Genomic DNA, 24657 nt, shown 5'->3' on the forward strand with positions numbered 1-24657 from the left:
CCTTATCTCTAGTTTTCTGGAAATAGTGGAGAGGTTGTAGTCTGCAGTCAATTTGGGGCCATTTAATGGAAGTAAAATGGGTAAAGCAGTATATCCAGGATTCTTCAAATTGATATTTATCTATTTCCATCCATCCTTAGCTATTTTAATACAGATATAACTTTTACTACCAGAGAACTATAGATAGTAATTGATTTTGGCTTCCTATTTCAGAAGCTACAGATAAGAGGATATTAATTTTAAAGAGGTCACGCAATCAGAAAATGCATTATTTAATTAGTGCAGTGAGAAGAGCAGTGGGCTGGAACTCGGATCTAGGACTAGCCCTGGCTCTGCCACCTTCATTATTTGAGGCAAAGCATTCCCTTGCTGAGGTCTCCATGCACTTTCACTGTAAAATGGCCCAGGTTTTCCATCACCTTCTTGTGTGAAGACTCTCCAGTCCTGTGATGTTGATTCTCCTATGCCTTAGTGCTCCTATCTGACACCCAAATGTCCCAGTGTGACCCAGCATCACCAGGGATGCTCAGATCATAGTCTAAGAACTCACTTTTGACACTTTCCTGATTATGCATATTATTTCTAAATTAACATTAGAAAACAGGGACTCAGTGTTAGCTTTACAAGGGATGGTTTGATCCACAGTTCAACACAGCACATTTTAAGCCTCTTTTGCATGAAGGATGAAAAATGAACAATGTGATTTTGAAGGAACTACAAAAACAGTATTTATATCAACTGACCTGCTTGCCTTTTCTGGCTTATCTTAATAAAGGATCATTATTATTAAATCTAAATGATCTCTTCCACGTGACTCTAAACATCAATCTCCAGCTCTCTGTGATTCCCCTATGTGGGGAATGTTGACCTGAGGTCAGAGTGAGGTCAAACTTCTCACCTAGCCCAAGGTAAGATCATCCCACCCCTGCTAATCTGTATTGTACCCTGCCACATTTTTACTCCCGTTAGACTCTGTTATTCCATTAACAGGTTCTTTGCCACTTTACACTAGTATTTATACTTTTACCCCAGCTTTATTGATATACAATTGACTAATAAAATTGGAAGATATTTAAAGTGTACAATGTGATGATTTATTAAATCATTTCATTGTCATTTCATAGTCAATTCATATATTAAATCATTTCATTATATATATGCGTGTGTGTATATGTATATGTATATGTATATATGTATATATATATAGTGAAAGAAATGTATACATGGATTCCGCTCCCCCACCCCAGTGAGTTGATGAACACATCTGTCACCATCACCTCAGTTTACCTTTTTTTGGGGGGGGGCAGGTGGGGGGAGAAAATTTAAGTTCTGCTCCTAGCAAATTTTACTTGTAAAATACAGTGTGACCAACTATAGTCCCCATGGTATGCATTAGATCCTCAGACCTTATCCTCCTTATTGCTGAAAGTTTGCATCCTTTTACCAATCTATCCCTTTTCTTCCCAGTATTTATACTTTGATATTCACTTGGTATTTTTTTTTATTTCTTCTCAGAATCCTTATCATCCTTCATAACCCTTAATTTACATTTTTAAAATATTTATTTATTTATTTTAGAAAGGGAGAGCTCGAGCATGGGGAGGGGCAGAGGGAGAAGGAGAGAAAGACAGAGAAGCAGACTCCCCGCTGAACAGGGAGCCCCATGTGAACCTGGGCTTAATCCCAGGATCCCAAGATCTTGACCTGAGCTGGAACCAATGAAACCAAGAGTCAGGGCCACAGCTGACTAAGCCAGCCAGTGCACCCCAAATTTACCTTTTATAAAGGCCTTGCTATCATACCATAAAATGCTGTGAACTCTCCACAGCTCAACCAAAACTCCTTGCCTCTGTTAAAAGGCTATTTTTTAGATAAGTTTTAGATTGACAGCAAAAATGGGAGGAAGATTCAGAGATTTTCCATATCCCCTTGCCTCACATATGCATAGCCTCCCTCATTCGCAATATCCCTCACTAGAACCATATACCTGTGGTGGCTGATGACCCTGTATTGACGCATTAATCTTACCCAAAGTTGTAGAGTATATCAGGGTTCACTTTTGGCATTGTACATTTTGTGACTTTGGACAAATGTATCATGACATGTATCCACCATTATAGTACCGTATGGAATGGTTTCCCTGTCCTGAAAATCCTGTGCGCTCTGCCTACTCATTCCTCTCTCAGTTCCCTGGCAACCACTGATGTTTTTATATTTGCCTTTTCCAGAGTGTAATGTAGTTGAAATCATGCAACAAGTAGTAGCCTTTTCAAATTGACTTACTCCACCTAGTAATATGAATTTCAGGTTTCTCCATGTCTTTTCATGGCTTGATAGCTCATTTCTTCTGAGTGCTGAATATGATTCCATTGTCTGAATGTACCACAGTTTACTTGTTCATTCACCTAAGGAAGAGCATCTTGGTGATTTTCAACTTTTGGTTTTTATGAGTAAAGCTGCATAAAAATCTGTAGGCAGGTATTTGTATGGACATAAGTTTTCAACTCCTTTAGGTAGATAAAGCAAGGACTGCTATTGCTGGAACATATGGTAGACTATATTTAGTTTTATAAGAAAATGCGGAACTGTCTTCCACAGTGGCTATACTGTCTTGCATTTCCATCAGCAATGAATGGGAGTTTCTGCTCTGCTAACATCTGGTAGTGGTCCTGTTCCCGATTTGGCCATTCTAATAGATGTATATTGGTATCTCGTTGTTTGGATTTGCGTTTTCCTAATGACAGATGATGTGGAATATCTTTTCAGATGCTTATATGTCATGTGCATATCTTTTTAGGGAGGTCTCTATTAAAATCATTGGGCACTTTTTGATTGTGTTGTTTGCTTTTTTATTGTTGACTTTTAAGAATTATATTTTTTAAGATTTTATTTATTTATTTGAGAGAGAGAGAGATATCACGAGCAGGGGGAAGGGTGGAGAAGGAAGCAGACTCCCCATTGAGTTGGGAACACAATGTGGGACTTGATCCCTGGACCCCAGGGTCATGACCTGAGCTGAAGTCAAAGGCTTAACTGAGAGCCATCCAGGCACCTGACTTTTAAGAATTCTTTGTGTATTGTGGATCACTGTCCTTTTTAAAATATTTCTTTGTATATATTTTCCCTAAGCCCATGGCTTGTCTGATCATTCTTTTGAAAGTACCTTTCAGAGAACAGAAATTTTTAATTTTAATGAAGTCTAGTTTATCACTAATTTCTTTTGTGAATCGTGCATTTGGTGTTGCATCTAAAATGTCATTGTGAAACCCAAGGTCATCTAGGTGTTCTTGTATGTTATGTCGCACGAATGTTACAGACATGTAGGTCTGTGCATTTTGAGTTAATTTTTTCGAAGAATATATGTCTAGATTTATTTTTTTTTAAGATTTTATTTATTTACTTGAGAGAGAGATGGCGAGCACAGAGGGAGAGTAAAAGGAAGAAGCAGACTTCCTGCTTAGCAGGGAGCCTGATATGGGGGTCCATCCCAGGACACCAGGATCATGACCTGAGCTGAAAGCAGACGCCTAACCAGCTGAGCCACCCAGGCACCCCTAGGTTTATTTTTCGCTTGCGGATGTCCAGTTGTTCCAGCACAATTTGTTGAAAAGACTTATCTTTTCACCATTGGGTTGCCTTTGTTCCTCTGTCAAAGATCAGTTGACTGTATTTATGTAGTAGCTTTGTTTCTGGACTTTCTGGTCTGTTCACTGATCTCTTTTCTGTTCTTTCATCAGTGCCCACTATCTTGATTACTGTAATCTCTTGAATTCCCAGATCTCATTGTTGGCCTTTTAAAAAATATTTTCCAGGTGTACTTATAATAAAAAATTGACTATTGAGAACTTCAGTAAATTATAAGTTAAATACTGTAAGTACAAGGATGAGTTACAACAGTAGAGCAAAGTGGTTAAGAACATAGAGAAGAAGATTCCCTACATTTGTGTTGGGTTCTTACTTGTTGGGTAGGATAATCATTACACCTGCTTCAGGAGGGCGTTGATTAAATATGTTATTCCCTTTATTTCCAACACAGTATCTGGTCCAAGGCAAATGCTTAGTAAATGTTGCTATCGTTGTTATTATTTCATTGAAAATTAAATAAATTAGGTTTTGCATGTCATTATTTCATTAGATATGTATTATCTTATGCAAATTTTTTATAGGTGGCCTGATTTATTTTAGTTTAGCTTCTTTCAGTGGTTAGTGAGACCGGTCGGCTGGGGTGTGTATCTCCGTGTATGTGCAGGCAGGTGTTTTCTACTATGACACTAGCATTTTATGTGTCCTGTGTACTAACAAAAAGGTCTTTGATCCATTTTCGAGCTTTGAAGAGTTTTCTTCCTTTGTTTCTGTGATGATTTTTTCCTCATCTATATTATAGCTCTCTCTTATTCTAATCTAGATATAGATAAATTGGAAGTGCAGAAATGTTAGGAATCTAGTATATGTATTACTGCCTTTACTCACTGAGTTCTGTGAGAACTTGTTGAGTGTGTCTTAACTTCTGTGTCATCTGTTCACTGCCTTAATGAGTTTCATCTGTACTTAATCTATCACGATTTCAGATTATTTTTCCCAGTGACTATGTACCCCTTTCTTTTTGAGCCATCCTATTGTTTCCTTAGGGAGTGCCTATCTTGGAATTATAGTCCTTTCTACAGGCTGAGAAAAAAATTAAAATTAGCAAAATCTGAATATTTACAACATTAGATTACAGTCAAGACATAGTTGCTGTGGGCAGTATCCATCACCAATGTGGTACTCTGTACTTTGTTCCATTATTCACACCCTAATTTTGAATCCAGTAGATAGTTTTGCTGTTAGATTTAGTTTACTAAAGAATGAATTAAAAATCTGATATTCATTTACCCGTAGGAGGCACAGTAAGTTAGTAATTTAACATTCTCTTCTACATCTCAGGAAGGAGATTTGTATAAGGGAGAGAGGGGAGAAAAGGCTGAATCTCAGTCATCCTCTGAGAATGAAGAGTAGGTAGAAGATGGTGAAAATGAATTTAGCAAAATTTATTGACATGTGTACTGAAAGTTTGCCTTCAAGGAAATGATCCTTGTTAAGTCTGTGACTGTTGTGTTGGGGAAAAAAATATAGTTCTTTTACTTGGAGATTCAGTGATCCCTTAAGACATTATAAATCCTCTTAGCAACCTTCATCCTCACTCTTCTTAAAGTAGGTTTCAACCTTGGCATATTTAGAATATTGGACTCATTCTGGGTTGGACTCATTTAGAATTGTTTTGTGAGGTAATAACTCCTTCTCTCTCACTTTCTAGTAGTATATGACAGGCAGAACCATCATTTCTCTCTTCATGACCAGTGTTCAAGTTAGGCAACTGAAATCCTAAATAAATACCTCATTGGTTTAGGGTCACCTCAACCCAAAATAGAAATGTATGGAGTTGTGATCATGAAGGAGGGGTTGGCCCATCTGTTTAGAGGCCAAAACTCTCATTTGGTCTTTCTTAAAATATATAATAATATATTTTATATATTATTATACTGAATATATAAAATACTGAAAGAGTATTCCTGAAATCTGAATTAGGCTTCAGGGAAGGAGGACAGTGCTTCATGGGGTCAGCTCCTCATTACTGTTTCTGCATGATACTTTCATTCAGAGGCAAGCACATTAACAAAAACGACACTGGTCGCTAGAAGTGTGGAGGAGCAGATCTTCACTTGTGTGCTCTAGGCACTCACATGGTCTCCGATTGCATCTGTGGAGTTAGGGACCAGAGCAATTTGGATTTTTGGCCACATAGTTCTCAGTAGTTACTGAGCGATTCCACATTTGTTCCCTGATCTATTTTAAAGATGGAAGTGTAGACAAATTAAAGAGCGTTCAGGCAAGAGGAAGAAAGTGATTAAGAGGATGGAGAGCTCTTTTAACAAGAAGCTAATAATGTGTAGCTTAGATCAACAATAGTCAGTGGAGCTCATGATAATAATATAAAGATTTGAAAAATATAAACAGGAAGGAGTAACATTGTTTAATGCAATTCAGCTGAAGTAACTAAGAGCAATGCCATGTGCTTATGAAAGAGAAATTTAAAATAAACATGAGACAATAATTTCCTAAAAGAAATAAGGGGCTACATTGTAGGAAAGCATTGCAACTGTACTAGAAAATTTGGAACAAGGAAACTAACAGCAAGGAATTTACTAACAGCAATTTATTCTTTTATTCACTAATTCGCCAAATGCTTTTTTGTTATTTACATATTTAACATTGTCTTTGCCCCCATACCTTCATTCACTCTGTTCATTTATTCAACAAATACTTCCTGCACAGTTCTAGTGTTTACAATAGAGGGACCCAGTCATTAACGTACTGTTTAGGGTAATGCTACCGTCTGTAATAAATAACCAGAAATTTCAGTAGTTTTAACACAATGTAATTTTAGTTTTCTCTCACATGAAGTCTCAATCAAATATTTCCTGCTGACAGAGGGTGATGGTTCAATTGGGGATGTGGATGGTTGAAGGGGCCAAATTCATGTAACCTTTCAGAGACTGGCCGATGGAGATTGCCAAATTCACTCTGATGTGCAGCATCCAGCTGAAAGAGCAGGAAAAGAGTGGGGAAAAAACAGTCCCTCCTTAAATATACTGACTCAAATTACTTTCAACTTACTTTGATTTCTTAATGGACAAGTAGGTGATCAAAACAGACCCAAATCCCTGCCCTCTTGGAAGTGTACATCCAGTTGGAAGAAAGAGACCATAATAAATGATAAATAAATGTTTTATCAGGATGCCTGGGTCGCCCAGTTGGTAAAGTTTCAAGACTTTTCATTTTGGCTCAGGTCATGATCTTGGGGTTGTGAGATCCAGTCCCTTGTTGGGCTCCCTACTCAATGTGGGTTTTGCTCAAGATTCGCTCTCCCTCTCCCTTTGCAACTCCTGCTCATGCTCTCTCTCTGTCTTTCAAATACAGAAATAAATCTTAAAACACAGAGATAAATAAAGCCAGGAAGAAGGATGGGCAGTGCTGGAAGTACAGTTTTAAATGGGTTTTCTGGTGTGACCACAATGAAAAAGAAGTGTTTGAGTGACTACTTGAAGGAGGTGAACAAGTGAACCAAGGGGAAATCCAATGGGAAAGCATTTACAGCAACAGGGTAGCAGCAAATGTAAAGCCCATGAGGTATACCATGCCTGGTGTTTAAGGAGCGAGAAGGTAGCTCACAGAATGGGAGCAAAGCAAGCAAAGGACGGAACAGGAGGATGGGCCAGCAGAGAGGCAGTTGGGCCCCATCACGCAGAGGCCTTATGAGTGACTGTGAAGATTTTGGCTTTTACTTTGAGATACAGAGGACGTAATTAGAGGGCTTTCAGCAGAGGTGCAAAGTGATTTATGTTTTAAAAGGCTTACTGTAGTTGCTGGGCTGAAAATAGACTGTGGTACAGTGTAAGGACACAAGCAGTGAGACCATTAGAAAGCTTTTCCAATGATTGAGGTGAGAAATGATGGCAGCTTACACCAGAGATATTAAGAAGTGATTGGAATCTGGATATATTTTGAAGGGAGAACCAACAGGATTTGCTGATGGTTTGGGGGTGCAGTGTGGAGGAAGACAAGAATCAAAGAGAACACCAAGATTTGAGGCCTGAACAACCACTTGGAAGGATTGAGTTTTTATTCGTTAAGATGAGGTAGACAGTAGGGAGAGCTCATTTAGGTGTTGGTGGAATACATCAGGAGCTTGATTTGGGATGATTTTTATCTAAGTTGACCTGAAAAATAGGCAGTTAGGTGTATGAATCTGGTATTCAGCATAGGGAAGGGCAGAATAGGTGTATATAAGAGCTAGCTTCAAATATTGAGCCTTCAGAGGCTCCAACATTTAAAGTTTGGGGAGATAGAGATGAAACCAGTGGGAGAGAATGAAAAGCAACTGCCAGAGAAAGAAAACCTGGAGAGTCTGGTGTCAAGGAAGCCACGTAAGAGAAGTACTTCAAGAAAGAGTGAGCCACGATCTCAACTGTTGCTGATAGATCAAATAAAAGGAGAAACGGAAATATAGCGTGAAAAGTCTGGATGGGGGGAGGGTAATTGGCAATCTTGACAAAAAGCAGTTTGAATATAGTGATGGGGGGGACTGTGATTAGAGTGGGATAAAGAGAAACTAGGGGGAGACTAATTAGTGTCAGTGACATTATTTTGAGGGATTTTGTGAGTGGTAATTATAATAGGATATGAGGATGAAAAAGTTTTTCTGAATGGAAGAAGTGCTTACATTTGTGAAAAGACTGGGGAAAAATTATCAGGCAAGAAAAAGAAGGAGGATTAATAAGTGACAATCTTTTATCAGTGAGGAAGTTCGGGTCAGGTACACCACTGAAATGGTCAGACATCCATAGGAGCTCATATTGTTTATTCAGAGTAGTGCAGGGTAAGGGAGCAAATGCATGGTGGGCTTATGAGAGTTCCCTCTGAACTACTACTCATTTACCTACCTCATTTACCTATTCATTACTACCCCCTGCCTCCCAGGGAAATAAGCAAGATCAGTTGGAAGAAAGAGGAGAAGATGTGAAATGATCAGTCTGGAGAATGAGCTAGTGAATGGAAAAGGAGAATCTTCCCAGGCAGTTCCAAGGACCCATTAAATTTAATGAATATATATATTCATTATATATATATGAACCATTCAACCTGGTGGTGTGTTTTTAGCCAGTCATACTACCTCTGTGTGTGGGGCGGAGGGCCAGTTGGGTGGTGTGTGTCCATGGCGTACGTGGGGATTTGTGTTCAGCAAATGTTGGTTCTTCTTGGTGAGTGTAATGGCATGAGACAGGGCCAAGGGAATTTAACATGTGAGCAAGAATGATTATGATTATATATCATACACTCTAAGCTGGGTGACCTGAGAGTGATGGCTTGAGGACTTGCGTAGGATAGTATGGGAGATCAGTGTTTTTATGGATTTTGGTTACTTATGTTATCAAGAAAGGATGCCCTACAAACAATGGAGCTGGTGGGCAGGGAGTGGGATCTTTGAAGCTGAGAGGAGAGAGTGGTGACAGTTTCTGGTAATGAGAAGTTCTGTTCCCATAATGGCCATGAGGAGCTAAGGATGGCTGTAGAGCAAAGTCATTTGAATACACAAGATCAAAGAGCAGAGAGGCTGTGGTACTAGGAGGATCACCCAACTTGTTTAAATCCTGAGAATTTTGACATGGACAATATTAGTTGGTGTGATATTGAGCCAGGAACTAAAATCTTACAGCGATGACCTGCCATCTGTGATTTTTGCAAATATATCAATTAAATTTTCTTTAAAAGAAAATTTGGAACAAGGAAACTAACAGCAAGGAATTTACTAACAGCAATTTATTCTTTTATTCACTAATTCGCCAAATGCTTTTTTGTTATTTACATATTTAACATTGTCTTTGCCCCCATACCTTCATTCACTCTGTTCATTTATTCAACAAATACTTCCTGCACATTTTCTTTTAAAGAAAATTTTAGATTTTCTTAAGATTTAAAAATTTTCTTTTTAAGTTAGTTGGTATAATCTTTGAGTTTTTGTTGAAATAAAATGTTTTTAATTTTGACCCTGTTTTTCAAAGAGACTTTTAATGCTACAGAGTTCTAGACTGATAGTACATTTTCTTAGCATCTTAACTCTGTTGCTCCATTACCTTCTGACTTTCACGGTTCCCATTACCTCAACTAATGGGAAGCCATTAAGTTGAGAAACCTACTGTATATTGTAGTTAACTAGTTTTTCTTGATAGCTGTTCTTTGAAACGTCTCTTGATTTTTTTTTCTGTTCTTCAGTTTCACTAGAATTTATGTAAGTGTAAGATTCCCAACTTTCTGATTTGGAAGATTGGTATCTTTCATCAGTTCTTTTTTTTTTTTTTTTTTTTTTTAGATAGTTTCTTTGTTTTTTTTTTTGTTTTAAGATTTTATCTTATTTATTTGACAGAGAGAGAGATCACAAGTAGGCAGAGAGGCAGGCAGAGAGAGAGGAGGAAGCAGGCTCCCTGCAGAGCAGAGAGCCCGACGCGGGGCTCGATCCCAGGACCCTGAGATCATCACCTGAGCCGAACGCAGCAGCTTAATCCACTGAGCCACCCAGGTGCCCCTCTTTCATCAGTTCTTGATAGTTCCCATGTACTACCGTTCCAATTAGCTATTCAATCCTTCTCCCCTTTTCTGTGAGCTCTTTGAATTATCATGACTCCACGCTGGACCTTCTCACTCAATTACAGCCTTGTAAAATCTTCTCTCTCCTATTTCTCTTCACTCTATGTGTCTACTTTATTTCCTGTATTTTCCTCAGATTTGTTTTTCAGTCTGCTAGTTTTCATTTCAGCTGTGTTGGACAGTCTTTTCAATTATTGTATTTTTCATTTCTGTAGATTAAGTTCTTAATCAAGTATGTTTGGCCTCTATTTTTCTTACTTCTGTTGTCAATATTCTCTATTATTTCTTTAAATATATTTAGCATGTATGATTTATAATTCCTCTGTCTGATAAATCCATTATGTGCAATCACTGGGGGTCTAATACTTTCTGGCATGTACAGTTGCCCATGACAACTTATTCCATCATATATAAGATGATTTTTAAAATTATGTGTGCAAATGCCTTCAATCTTTGGTCCCTAGAGCTCTTTAGGGAAATTCTTGAGGCTGAATATAAATTTTCTTTAAAAAGGATTTGTATGTACTACCTTCAGATAATGAGGGGATTGCTTTGCATCCCAGAGCCGCTTTAAATTATATTTTTTGTTTGAATGAGGAAGGCAGGAAATTGTAAATCCTGTGTTCAAGCATGAGTATTAACTTAAGAAAGCTTCTTTAATTCTAGTATGTGTAACATGTACAATATAGTCGTTCAACACTTCCAAACAACACCCAGTGCTTAATTCACATCACCCATTTCATGTATCTCCCCATTCTGGCAACCATCTGTTTGTTCTCTATAGTTAAGAGTCTGTTTCTTGGTTTGTCTCTCTCTTTTTTCTTTTGCTCCTTAACTTTGTCTTATTTCTTAAATGCCACATTGAGTGAAATCACATTGTATGCATCTTTCTCTGACTCATATCAATATATGTCAGTATATTGTCAATATATTCACTCAGCATTATAGTCTCTAGCTCCATCCATGTTCTTGCAAATGGCACGATTTCATTCTTTTTTATGGCTGAATTATACTCCACTGTATACCTATACCACATCCTCTTTATCCATTCAACTATCGATGGACACTAGAGCTGCTTCCATAATTTGGATCTTGTAAATAATGCTGTTAGAAACCAAGAGGTGCTTTTATCCCTTTCAATTAGTGTTTTTGTATTTTGGGAAGAAATACTTAGTAGTGTGATTGCTGGGTTACAGGGTAGTTCTATTTTTAATCATTTTTTTAAAAAAGTGTATTTATTCATTTGAGAGAAGGAGGGAGCACGCAGGTGGGAGGGGCAGAGGGAGAGGGAGATAGAACTGAAGCCCCTGACAGGGGCTCGATCTCACCACCCTGAGATCACAACCTGAGAGGAAACCAAGAGTTGGACACTTGAACTAGCTGTGCCACCCAGGGGCCCCTATTTTTAACTTTTGAGGAAACTCCATGCTGTTTTCCACAGTGGCTGCCCCAGTTTACAGTCCCAGGAACAGTTCAAGAGGGTTTCTTTTCCTCCACACCCTTGCCAACACAAGGGTTGTTGTGTTGCTGATTTTAGCCATTTTGACAGGTGTGAGGTAATATCTCCTTGTGGTTTTGATTTGCATTTCCCTAATGATAAGTGATCTTGAGCATCTTTTCATGTGTTTGTTGACCATCTGAATGTTGTCTTTGGAGAAATGTCTGCTCATGCTTCTGCTCCTGTTTTAATTGGATTATTTGCTTTTTCAATGTTGAGGTGTGTAAGTTCTTTATGTTTAGATGCTAACCCTTTATCAGATATGTCATTTGAAAATATCTTCTCCCATTCCATTGGTTGCCTTTTAGTTCTGGTGATTATTTCCTTCCCTGTGCAGAAGCTTTTTATTTTGATGTAGTCCCAATAGTTCATTTTTGCTGTTGTTTCCCTTGCACATATCTAGAAAAATGTTGCTATAGCTGATATCAGAGAAATTACTGCTTGTGCTCTCTTCTAGGGTTTTTATGGTTTCAGGTCTCACATTTAGGTCTTTAATCCATTTTGAGTTTATTTTTGTGTATGGTGTTTGTTAGGTGAACTTTTATTTAAAATTTATCAAGTGTCTTTTTTCCCCTCTCTCTCTATCCATATAACCAAACCAAACCATAACATAACCTACTTTCCTAATGGGCTGTCATATGTCATGTGAGGTCCAAGATTCACACAGTGGGTCTTTAATCTGATCTTCTACTTTGTTTTTGTTTTTGTTTTTTTTATTTTATTTTATTTTATTTTATTTTTTAATTAATTTATTTATTTTTATTTGCTTATTTACAGCATAACAGTGTTCATTGTTCTGGCATCACACCCAGTGCTCCATGCAGTACGTGCCCTCCCTATTACCCACCACCTGGTTCCTCAACCTGCCACCACACCCCACCCCCTCCCGCCGCCCCTTCATAACCCTCTGGTTGTTTTTTGATTCCTTATTTGCATGGCTTACTAAAACTCAGATCCTGGGCCGCCAAAGATTAGCATATGAATTCAGAAAAAATTTCTATTTCATTTCTTACCTAGTCATCTGGATTCTAAATTTTTTGTCTTTTCTCATGTCTGAAAAATTCCTTTACTTTCCCACTAATATAGCTGCGAATTAAAAATAGCTCTTTGAGGGGTGTCTGGGTGGCTCAGTGGGTTAAAGCCTCTGCTTTTGGCTCCGGTCATGATCCCAGCATCCTGGGATCAAGCCCTGAGTCAGGCTCTCTGCTTAGCGGGGAGTCTGCTTCCCTTCCTCTCTCTCTGCCTGCCTCTCTGCCTATTTGTAATTTCTGTCTGTCAAATAAATAAATAAAATCTTTTAAGAAAAAGCTCTTTGATATATTTTTAATGGTGTGAATTAGTTATAGTAGGGTGGTATGTTCTGGGAAAAATTAATCAAACTTATAATAAGAGTTGTAAGTCCTATGATAGGGGTTCACCTTTTTGTTTGTCGTTCAAGAGCTTTTTGTATATTAAGGATAGCAATTCTTGGCCATATAGTGCAAGTTATTTTTACTTTGTTCTTGCTAGTTTTAACTTTGTTAATGGTGTTATTTTTCCTCCTAATACAAACCTTTTAAATTTTTATGTAATCAAATATATTGATCTCGCCTTTTATGTTTTCTGTTTTTGATGTTATGCCTAGAAATTTTTCCCTGTCAATATCATAAAACTATTAACCAGTATTTCTTCTAGTTTTCCTTGAATTTATTTTAACAGTATAGTTCCTTCACAGCATCTGAATGACTTTTTATATTACACTAAAAAGTTATGCATATGTAGTATTCCATTGTGTATATATACCACATCTTCTTTATCCATTCATCTGTTGATGGACATCTAGGTTCTTTCCATAGTTTGGCTATATATACACAATGGAATACTATGCAGCCATCAAAAGAAATGAAATCTTGCCATTTGCGACGACGTGGATGGAACTAGAGGGTATCATGCTTAGTGAAATAAGTCAATCGGAGAAAGACAACTGTCATATGATCTCCCTGATATGAGGACATGGAGATGCAGCGTGGGAGGTTAGGGGGATAGGAGAAGAATAAATGAAACAAGATGGGATTGGGAGGGAGACAAACCATAAATGACTCTTAATCTCACAAAACAAACTGGGGGTTGCTGTGGGGAGGTGGGGTTGGGAGAGGGGGAGGGGGTTATGGACATTGGGGAGGGTATGTGCTATAGTGAGTACTGTGAAGTGTGTAAACCTGGCGATTCACAGACCTGTACCCCTGGTTATAAAAATACATTATATGTTTATAAAAAAAAAAAATTGGAAGGGGAGGCGAACCATAAGAGACTATGGACTCTGAAAAACAACCTGAGTGTTTTTAAGGGTCGGGGCTGGGAGGTTGGGGGAACAGGTGGTGGGTAATAGGGAGGGCACGTATTGCATGGAGCACTGGGTGTGGTGCAAAAACAATGAGTACTGTTACGCTGAAAAAATAAATAAATTAAAAATTTAAAAAGTTAGAAAAAAAGTTATGCATATGTAGGTATATAAACATGTAGTTAAGTCTATATACATATGTGTACATACTATACATACTGTACATAAAATGCGTATTTTAAAACTTTCTGTCCAATTTATTTATAGACTATATATTTATAAATAAACAGTAAAAAATCTGTTTAATTTAGGACATATTGAGTAGTTCCATGGCAAATCTTTTGATTTTGGTTTTTTTCTCCTTCCTCCATCGATTAGTCTGCATTTGTTCGATGTTAAAGAAATATCAGAGTTGTGTTTCTTTTCTTTGGGCCTTGAGGATACAGAATGAAACAGTCAAACCTATCAGAACCATACATCTAGGTATACTATGCAAGTGAACAGGCATTTTTGATTGAGTGTGATACCTTCTTTAAGGAAAGAGTGCTTGGCGTTGAAACCCATGTAGTAGATGCATTGAACCTTGACTGAGAAAGCTGGAAGCCTTCCTGGAAGACATGATCTTCAGTCTGTGCTTTTCGTGTGTTTTCACTGGAGATGGCGGGGAAGGACAGAGGTCTCGAGAGAGAAAGCCAAGCGGAGGCAACAGTGTGTGGTATTTCCAGTGACAGAAAGCATGTGTTATTTGAGAAACTGAAAAAATCGTTCTGATTAGGGAGGAGGATTGATGGTGATAAGCTTGGGTTCATGTCTGATCAGATTTGCATTTTCCATATAGCTTCAGGGCTATACTCTCACACTACATAGAAAGGAGCAAAGCCTAGAGAGAGAGAGGCTGGTTAAGAGGGATTATTGTGATGTAGGTGAGAAATAATTTTGGCCTAATGAGAGAAAGCACAGTGAATAAGGAAGGATGATGGATCCAGTGGAGATTTCAGAGGCAGATAGATAGATTTCAGGATCATAAGATGGGTAGGGTGAGAGAAAGGGAAAGAATCATGGTTGTAATTCAGGCATGTTTCTTTTCCTTATTTTTTAAAAGTATTTATTCATTAATTTTAGAGAAAGAAAGCATGTGCTTGGGAGGGGGGCAGAGGTAGAGAATCTTCAAGCAGACTCCCCGTTGAGTGTGGAGCCTGCCATGGGGCTTGATCCTGTGTCCCACAAGGTCATGACCTGAGCTGAAATCAAGAGTCAGGCACCTAACTGACTGAGGCACCCAGGTACCCTAGCCAAGCCTGTTTCTTAATCAACTGGTGGATAGAGTTTCCATTTTCTTAGAGAAGCAATAGAAAGAAGAAGGTACTGTTCCTGTGGGAAAAATGAGTAATTTGAGGGGAGAACTTTTGGAACTAATTGTGTATGAAATAACTCAAGTAAAAATGGACCTCATCCTCTCATTTCCATTCCAGATTTCACCTCTAGCCTTATTCAGATTGTTTTCACTTATCAGTGGTGCTATGTCAGTGATTCTTCTCTGGTCTTCCTGGCCAGTCCACCTAATCCGTCCATCCTGCACTGGCACAGACACCGTGCTTTCTGTTTTGGGCTTTGTTCATTCATTCACTTTTCTCCCCCAAGAGAGCCCTCTACCTACTTAATGTGAAAGCCAATCTACCAAGACCAGTTTAGGCTCCATCAATAACTTCTAATATCTTTCCTTGATGATTATCCATAGCAGTTTAAATATGCTTTAATTTAGTATAAGAAACATGGGCATTGGGTAGAGGCATACCTACCTCTGCCACTTACATTCTCCTTGCTGCTGAGCGAATTAGTTGCTCTAAACTTCTGCTTCTTCCTTTCTGTTGAATGGGTATAATCATAAAGACCTCACTGTTGTGGAGGGTAGACTTAACACAGTATCTCTGACCCTTCACAGGTATTTCATAAATTCTAATGTTTAATAATATTAAGTCTCCAAATCTATTTCTCACAGTCTGTTGGCATCATAGTCACCTGGATATATATTCTGTGAGGACAGGGGCATTTCCTCTGTTACCCTCACAATAATTTATACAGGCAAGCATAATGTGGGACCAAGATACATGGCATGAATGGATGTTTACAGCATGGGGTTGCTAAGATGAACAGAAGTACTGTAGGAAACAGATTTGTTTAAACTGACTTATTTCCTACTGTGTACTATAAAATGCTGAGAGGGGCTCTCTCCTACCCTGAATTTTTCTAGCCTGAACCACAATGATTTTAAATATGTTCAACAGTTCTATTCTCCCTGTGAGTAGTAATTTTGGTGGTTATGCATAAATCAAAGATGCAATAGGGAATGCTTTAAGTGGTGGTGTACACCATGATTTCAAGAATGTGCTCTAATTTTTATTGAATATCATCTGATTAGCAATTTTGTTTTTGTTTCAGCCTTCTGCATATTTATTCCAGCAAAAAGGAGCAGAGTAATTTCTAATGGAAATAGTGTCCACCTGAGTTTCCTGGTGTCTAAATGCAAAATTGGCCTTCTTTTTTAGAGGAGTTATTGGTGGCCTTTGGGTTGGAAGATGCTTGGGCTCTCCCACCTGTGGAGATCCATGGAGTGTCTCTACTAAGGGGGAGATTCCTCAGCCTCTTTGTTCCAGGGAGTAACTGGGGAGTCTGGAAGCTACCCTGAAGACTGGAATGGGCATGCTGGTGGGGCTTGCTCTCTTTTAACCCTGGTTGTCTGGTTGTGTCATTGATGCCAGTTTGGGAGACACCTGTGAATAGAGAGTTCTGCTTTTACGGTAGGCCTTTCTGGATCCCAGTCCTCTTGCTGCCATTTTCTTTGCTTATAGTCTTGAAATGATTGTGTAGGTTTGAGCCCATGTTACCATTATTTTGTTTTGTGTGTGTGTGAGTGTTCGTATGTATGTGCATGCTTGTGCTCAGCTTTTAAGACACTTCGTTCATTACCCACGTGGGTTCAGCTTGGTTCCCATTTGCTCCTTGGGGATATTGCAGAATTGGTATAGTTCTTCCAATTCCAAGATTGTGAAATTCTAAAACTCTCTCCAAGATTTTTACAAAATTTCTATGTTGAATCTTCTCATGGTCACCCCTGCCTCACCCCTACCTTCAGCTCCTGTGCTTATGTTAATTGCTGCTATTTTTTCCGCAACCACCAGAATGTGAAACTCAGTCATTTGCACGTATGTGTAGGGTGAGCATAGTGCCCGTTGTAGTGTTGAAAGGGCACAACACTGTTTGTGGACCTTTACCTGGGACTCTCTTCTCCCCTTTCTCTCCCATTTCTGGAGCCTTTCCCTAATAGGATCCACCTACCCAAAAAAGGAGTAGGGTTACATGCCTCCCTTTCTGGCTTCCTCTTCCTTCCCTTTCTCTCTCTCTCTTCTCTCCCTGTCACTCATACACATACTCACATAGTCACACATGCATGAATATATATCTCATACAGGGATAATGACAGTGTACTAGTTGATTTATGATTTGTAAATATTTGAAAGCAGTTTTGTACAGAGATTAATCAGCAAATGGCCTGGTGCAAATTTGTATCAGTCCTTCCTTTTCTTTGCTTTTGATGACCAAAGAATAGCTAGCTGTCCAAAGATAGCTTTGGGCTGCAGCTATCTGGACTCGGAGCAAAGTGTGCAAGCAAGGCTTGGATAGTTGGTATGTTCCAACCAACCTGGGAAATAAAGTCCCTGTTTTTAACTTTAGAGTTCTGTTTTCCATGAGCAGCATTCCTCTACTGGCCTGGCTCTCTGAGAGCTCAGCACACCTCATTCCTCTGTTGTCTGCCATAGACCCCAGTCTCAACTGGATGCCAAGGGAGAGAAAGTCTGATTGCTGGGAAAGGAATTTTGACAGAAGGGCGAGAATTAAGGGGAAGCTCAGCTGCCAGGCAGGTGGTGAGAGAGAAGATAAGGGCATGACACACAGAGGCTATGCACTTTTTCTTTCTCGTTTTTGACGATATTTTCAACATTTTGAGGAACCTCCATGCTAGTTTTCCAGAGTGGTTGCACCAGCTTGCATTCCCACCAACAGTGGAGGAGGGTTCCCCTTTCTCCACATCCTCGCCAGCATCTGTCATTTCCTGACTTGTTAATTTTAGCCATTCTGACTGGTGTGAGGTGATATCTCATTGTGGTTTTGATTTGTATTTCCCTGATGCCGAGTGACGTGGAGCACTTTTTCATGTGTCTGTTGGCCATCTGGATGTCTTCTTTGCAGAAATGTCTGTTCATGTCCTCTGCCCATTTCTTGATTGGATTGTTTGTTCTTTGGGTGTTGAGTTTGCTAAGTTCCTTATAGATTTTGGATACTAGCCCTTTATCTGATATGTCGTTTGCAAATATCTTCTCCCATTCTGTCAGTTGTCTTTTGGTTTTGTTAACTGTTTCCTTTGCTGTGCAAAAGCTTTTGATCTTGATGAAATCCCAATAGTTCATTTTTGCCCTTGCTTCCCTTGCCTTTGCCGTTGTTCCTAGGAAGATGTTGCTACGGCTGAGGTCGAAGAGGTTGCTGCCTGCATTCTCCTCAAGGATTTGGATGGATTCCTTTCTCACATTGAGGTCCTTCATCCATTTGGAGTCTATTTTCGTGTGTGGTGTAAGGAAGTGGTCCAATTTCATTTTTCTGCATGTGGCTGTCCAATTTTCCCAGCACCATTTATTGAAGAGGCTGTCTTTTTTCCATTGGACATTCTTTCCTGCTTTGTCGAAGATGAGTTGACCATAGAGTTGAGGGTCGATTTCTGGGCTCTCTATTCTGTTCCACTGGTCTATGTGTCTGTTTTTGTGCCAGTACCATGCTGTCTTGATGATGACAGCTTTGTAATAGAGCTTGAAGTCCGGAATTGTGATGCCACCAACTTTGGCTTTGTTCTTCAATATTCCTTTGGCTATTTGAGGTCTTTTCTGGTTCCATATAAATTTTAGGATTATTTGTTCCATTTCTTTGAAAAAAATGGATGGTATTTTGATAGGGATTGCATTAAATGTGTAGATTGCTTTAGGTAGCATAGACATTTTCACAATATTTATTCTTCCAATCCAGGAGCATGGAACATTTTTCCATTTTTTTGTGTCTTCCTCAATTTCTTTCATGAGTACTTTATAGTTTTCTGCATATAGATTCTTAGTCTCTTTGGTTAGGTTTATTCCTAGGTATCTTATAGTTTTGGGTACAATTGTAAATGGGATTGACTCCTTAATTTCTCTTTCTTCAGTCTTGTTGTTGGTGTACAGAAATGCAACTGATTTCTGTGCATTGATTTTATATCCTGACACTTTACTGAATTCCTGTACAAGTTCTAGCAGTTTTGGAGTGGAGTCTTTTGGGTTTTCCACATATAGTATCATATCATCTGCGAAGAGTGATAGTTTGACTTCTTCTTTACCAATTTGGATGCCTTTAATTTCTTTTTGTTGTCTGATTGCTGAGGCTAGGACTTCTAGTACTATGTTGAATAGCAGTGGTGATAATGGACATCCCTGCCGTGTTCCTGACCTTAACGATACCACTGGGGAGAAGTGGTATTATCAAAATGTGGAAGGGAAACTAAAAAAATACAAGAAAAGATGCTGAAAGGAAAAAAAAAATGTGCTTAATCTGCTTTGGAAAATGGCCTCCTCCCTTGCCTTGTGTGCAGTCAGCCCTGGGCTACCGCTGCTGGGCCTGGGCTTCTGAAGAGTGTGGCTGGGGTCATGTTCACCCCCCTCATTTGAGCATCAGCCACAGGAAGGAGCTGTAGGCAATCGGACTGTCTATGTCTATCAACCTAATACTTTGTTTGTGTTGGGGGACTTAACTGTACCTTAGCTAATCCTCAAGGTCCTTCCACCTCGAACAATTGAACTCCTCCGTGATTCTAGACTTATTCTTCACAGTTCTTGGGATGGAGACATCTGTGTCTGCTGTGTCATTTTGATGTTGCTAACTGTCAGTGGAAATGTGTTAGGTTTATTATCATTTTACCATCTCAAGTTCCTGGTTTTTCTTTATTTTACACCAAGTAACAAATGTGAACAAAAATAAATTGAAGTATTACAAATATCTTAGCTCAGAGTGGCAAAGGAAATGTAATTGTGAGAAACATGAGGTGAGAAATTGTAAACATATTTCAAACAGAAGCTATAGTGTTCTACTGATAAGCACTTTCTGTTCTGTTTGTGTAGACACAATCAATATAGTTTTTGGAGGCAAGGAATGTTTTTTTGTGTTTGTTTGTTTTGGTTGGGTTTTTTTGTGTGTTTTTTTTTTTGTTTTTGTTTTTTTTTTTTTTTTTTGGTCATATGAGAAGTCGCTTTCCAGGAATAGTCATTTAGTGCCCTTTATACATCCCTCAGTCCTTTTATCTTGATATAATGTATCAAGATATATAATTTTCTAGTATATAATTATATAATTATATATATAATATAGACATATTATATGTCTATATTATATATAGACACATATATAATATAGACATATTATATATATAATTATATAATTAAATATATAATTATATAATATATATATAATATAGACATATTAGTGGAGATAGATGTATAAGCTAATATTTTGGGAACGAAAGAAAGAAAAATCATATAGTCAAAGGGAGAACAAATCCCTCCCAACTCTCTTTGATCATTCAGGTGTGATGTGCCTACTGGTTACATCATGGAAATTTAATCCCCTTTTTGCAACATAGCTGCAGAGTTGAAAGAATCCTAACTTGAAGAAGTGTGAGTTCTAGAGAGGGTTGTGACTGTCCTGGTGGAGGACCAATCTGGATTTCCGAAAGGAACCCCTTATCTCCTATTCTGATCCAGTCTTGTATTCCTTTCATGGTGATAATAAAGACTTTGTACCTTTTATCAAAACAAAACATAGGGCGCCTGGGTGGCTCAGTGGTTTAAGCCGCTGCCTTCAGCTCAGGTCATGATCTCAGGGTCCTGGGATCGAGTCCCACATCGGGCTCTCTGCACTGAAGGGAGCCTGCTTCCCTCTCACTCTCTCTGCCTGCCTCTCTGCCTACTTGTGATCTCTCTCTGTCAAAATTAATAAATAAAATCTTTGAAAAAAAAGAAAAAAAACCATAATTTTTCTTATCAGACTTTTACAGATAAGTAAACTAAGTTGAGATTTTCTGGTTTGGAATTTCACCAGTGAATTGAGGGATGGCTTAAAGGAAAGATCATTAGACTGAATCAGAATAATTCTGAGGTCCCATCCTATGCAGCTTGTAAGCCCTATGATCACAGGAAATTCATCGAAGTTCTGGTCATATTAGTGAAATGGAGGGTTACCTGGTTCACTTCATGGAGTTTTCTTGGAGATCCATGACAATAATATGAAAGAATAGAATAATTATTCACTTGAAATAATGAAATAATTTAAAAAATGTATATGATTCCTGAAAATATCATAATCTTTGCAATCATTTTACTGAGACAAATGCATTTAAAATTAATACATTTATTATAAAGCACACTAAAATTCCCATTAACTCACTGTTAATTTTAAATCATGGTTTACTGAACAAACATAAGGAAAGTACAACTCTAGGAGATGGTAATTGGGAAAGATGTTCTAGACTAGATTTAGAAAAAAAAAGAAAAGACTAAAATGTGAATAAGCTTGAGTAGCTAACAGAATTAAATAAAATTTTTAATGGATAAACAGAAATTCATAGACTGATTTCCAAGGAACAATACACCAAGGTAGGATGGCCCGATGCACAGACAGTTATGCCTATTCACATACTGCAGGATAAGTCTGAGCTAAGAATGTGCCCCCAATGTGCGTGAATACCCTGGAATATGCTTCCTGAAAGGTTGGCCCATAGTCTCCGCCTAGAATTTAGACATTCTCATTAGCTGACTGTATTCTGTCTTAAAAATTTGTAGAATAATGTATTGGGGCATGGTAAGAACCCATATTTCTGCATTTTTTTTTAAAGATTTTATTTATTTATTTGACAGACAGAGATCACAAGTAGGCAGAGAGGCAGGCAGAGAGAGAGAGGAGGAAGCAGGCTGTCCACAGAGCAGAGAGCCCGATGCGGGGCTCGATCCCAGAACCCTGGGATCATGACCTGAGCCGAAGGCAGAGGCTTTAACCCACTGAGCCACCCAGGTGCCCCCATATTTCTGCATTTTAAATGGGGTGTTATTCCTGTTAATGGAATGTTAAATGTTATTCCTGTCTTAATAAAAAACTCCAACAAAGGTCCTCAAGATGAATAAAATACTCTTAAACACCCATATAACAACTCATCAAGGATTCATGCAAACATAAAGAACTTAACATAGCAGTTGCCCCATTATTTAGAAATAAACTTACTAGCTGAGATTTTTGTGTGCAGAAATTGAGCACAATCAGATATAAACTAAATTTTCATTTTATTACAATAACCTATCAATATACTCTCATCATTCCACCTTTTCTTCTAAATTATTAGATTTTCAAGACCTCTTAGGCTCACCGACTTTCTTCAAGGGCATTTCTCCTTCCATAGGAAACATATTAACTTTAAAACTATGGAGGTAATTGGTAGTGATAATGAAAAATATATATAAAAAGCACAAGCAGGAGATGTTCTTTCCTTGAAAAACAGCTCCTAGACAATTGAACACACTCTATTTTCTCTCACCAGGTCTGACTTGAAATTAAATATTTTCAAAGATGTGTACAAGTAGATTCAATAGTAGGGTTTAGATTTTGACAGTGGCTCTTGGGTAAAAATGATTGCAAATCCTCATAGCACACATTTGTAGAAAGAGAGGATACAGGCAGAGGAGGACACTCCACATTACATCAGTTTGTGTCACTGTGAAGGATATATTAAATGTCATATTATGAGACTTAGTAGTTCTGTTAATTTTGTTCTTCTCATCTCCCTGGCACATAGTATGTGTTTAATAAATATTTTTAAATTATTAACCAAAACAAGTAGACTGCAGACTGGTGCATAGAGGCTATCATTAAATAGTTTTCTCAATAAAGGCAGAACTTTCTAATAATTACAGATGCTAAAGCAAGTATGAGGTGGTAGATTCTCTGGTAGATTCTACTGTAGGGGGGGCAACTTTGAGGAATTTTACTAAGCTACTTCATTCATCAGGTGGATTTTTAAATGCCGTAACCAGAAAGTGTATTTTTTCCAACTCTGAAGTATCTGATTATCTGATCAAAGATATTATGCCTCTTTCAGTAGTTGAAAATTTGAAATCAAGTTGCTACCTAACCCACTTCCTGCATGCCAAAAAAAATTCACAGCTCTGTATACAAATTCCTCAAAGATCTGTTTTGCATTGCTTTAGTCATTTTTTGTCTTTCCATGTTGTTTTTTTTAATCTATCATTTTAAAAGTAACATGCTTAAAAGTAAGCCTGAACCAAAATATAATATTTTTTGTTTGATTCTTTATGTATGCCTTCTAGAAGTTAGTAAAGATACTAGATTTTCAAATATGATTTTGGGTTTTATACATTTTGTCCAGATGTCTAAGAATAACTGCCTCACGCAAAAAAAATTGTCTTCTTCACTCATCTTGTAAATAATTATTTCTTTAAAAAAGATTTTGTATATTTATTTGAGAGAGAGAGAGAGAGAGAGCAAGCACATGAGTGGGGGGAGGAGCAGAGGGAGAGGAAGAGAGAGAATCCCAAGCAGACTCTGTGCCAAGTACTGAGCCTGATGTGGGGTTTGATCATACAACCCCCAGGTCATGACATAAGCTGAAATCAAGAGTTGGACACTTATCTTAGGAACTTGCTAATTTTTAGAGACCTACCATTACTTGATATGTTTGTATTATGTTTCACTTTTTTTTAAAATAAAAGCATTATAAAATGCATCAAAAATAAAAAAAAAAAAAAGAGTTGGACACTTAACTGAGCTACCCTGGAGCCCCACAATTATTCTTAATATAAGAATATGCTTATGATTTACCTAACAAAGAATAAAAATATATGCCCACATAAGTGTCCGCACATTTACATTTCTATGTACTGTATATTCATGTATTTTCTTTATTGTGTATAGGTACGTATTTCATATACATTTATAATCTAAGATTATACTTGTTGTCATACATATGGAATTTGGAATCTGGCTAAGTCCCCTCCCATTGTAATGTGCTTTTCTGCTTCGCTTATGATTGATTGAAGCAGAGGCTAAGAGTCCTTGCACTGGTTGACTCTTTGGGGCCTCTGCAATATAAGTTTTTTTACAACCGAGACTGTACAGATTAAACTTTCTGCACCATGAGAAATCCTATAATTGTACAGTTCAAAATTCCATGTCTGTTGAGTGTTCAGCTGGGTGCTTACCTTAAGCGAGACTTGAAGCAAATGTAAAGTTTAGGTCTGTTCTCTCTATGTCAGTGAATATGATGGTTTTAGGACCAAAGGAGACTGGGGACAGCCATCTCAATGACTTAGGAAGACATCAGCCAGTTCTCTACCCAAGAGGCTTGGATTCTTTTTCCCTCCCTCCCTTCCTTCATTCAGATCTTCCCTCCCTGCATCTCCCTCCCTCTCTCCCTTTTTTTCCTTTAGGACCTGACCAGTTAATCTTCCTATAGTGGCTCTCAGAATTCTTTGGACCCAATATTTAGATATTTCTGTCTCTCAACACATTAAGACACTTT

At 38.1% G+C, this 24657-nt stretch overlaps 1 protein-coding gene across 10 annotated transcripts in view; it reads left to right on the plus strand.

Moving 5' to 3' along the window:
- The window catches only part of NRG3 (neuregulin 3), a 1109100-nt gene that overhangs the window by 184141 nt on the left and 900302 nt on the right, over positions 1-24657 (plus strand). The gene's annotated exons all lie outside the window — the stretch shown is intronic.

This window comes from Meles meles, chromosome 13, assembly GCF_922984935.1.
Source record: "Meles meles chromosome 13, mMelMel3.1 paternal haplotype, whole genome shotgun sequence".
NCBI lineage: Eukaryota > Metazoa > Chordata > Mammalia > Carnivora > Mustelidae > Meles > Meles meles.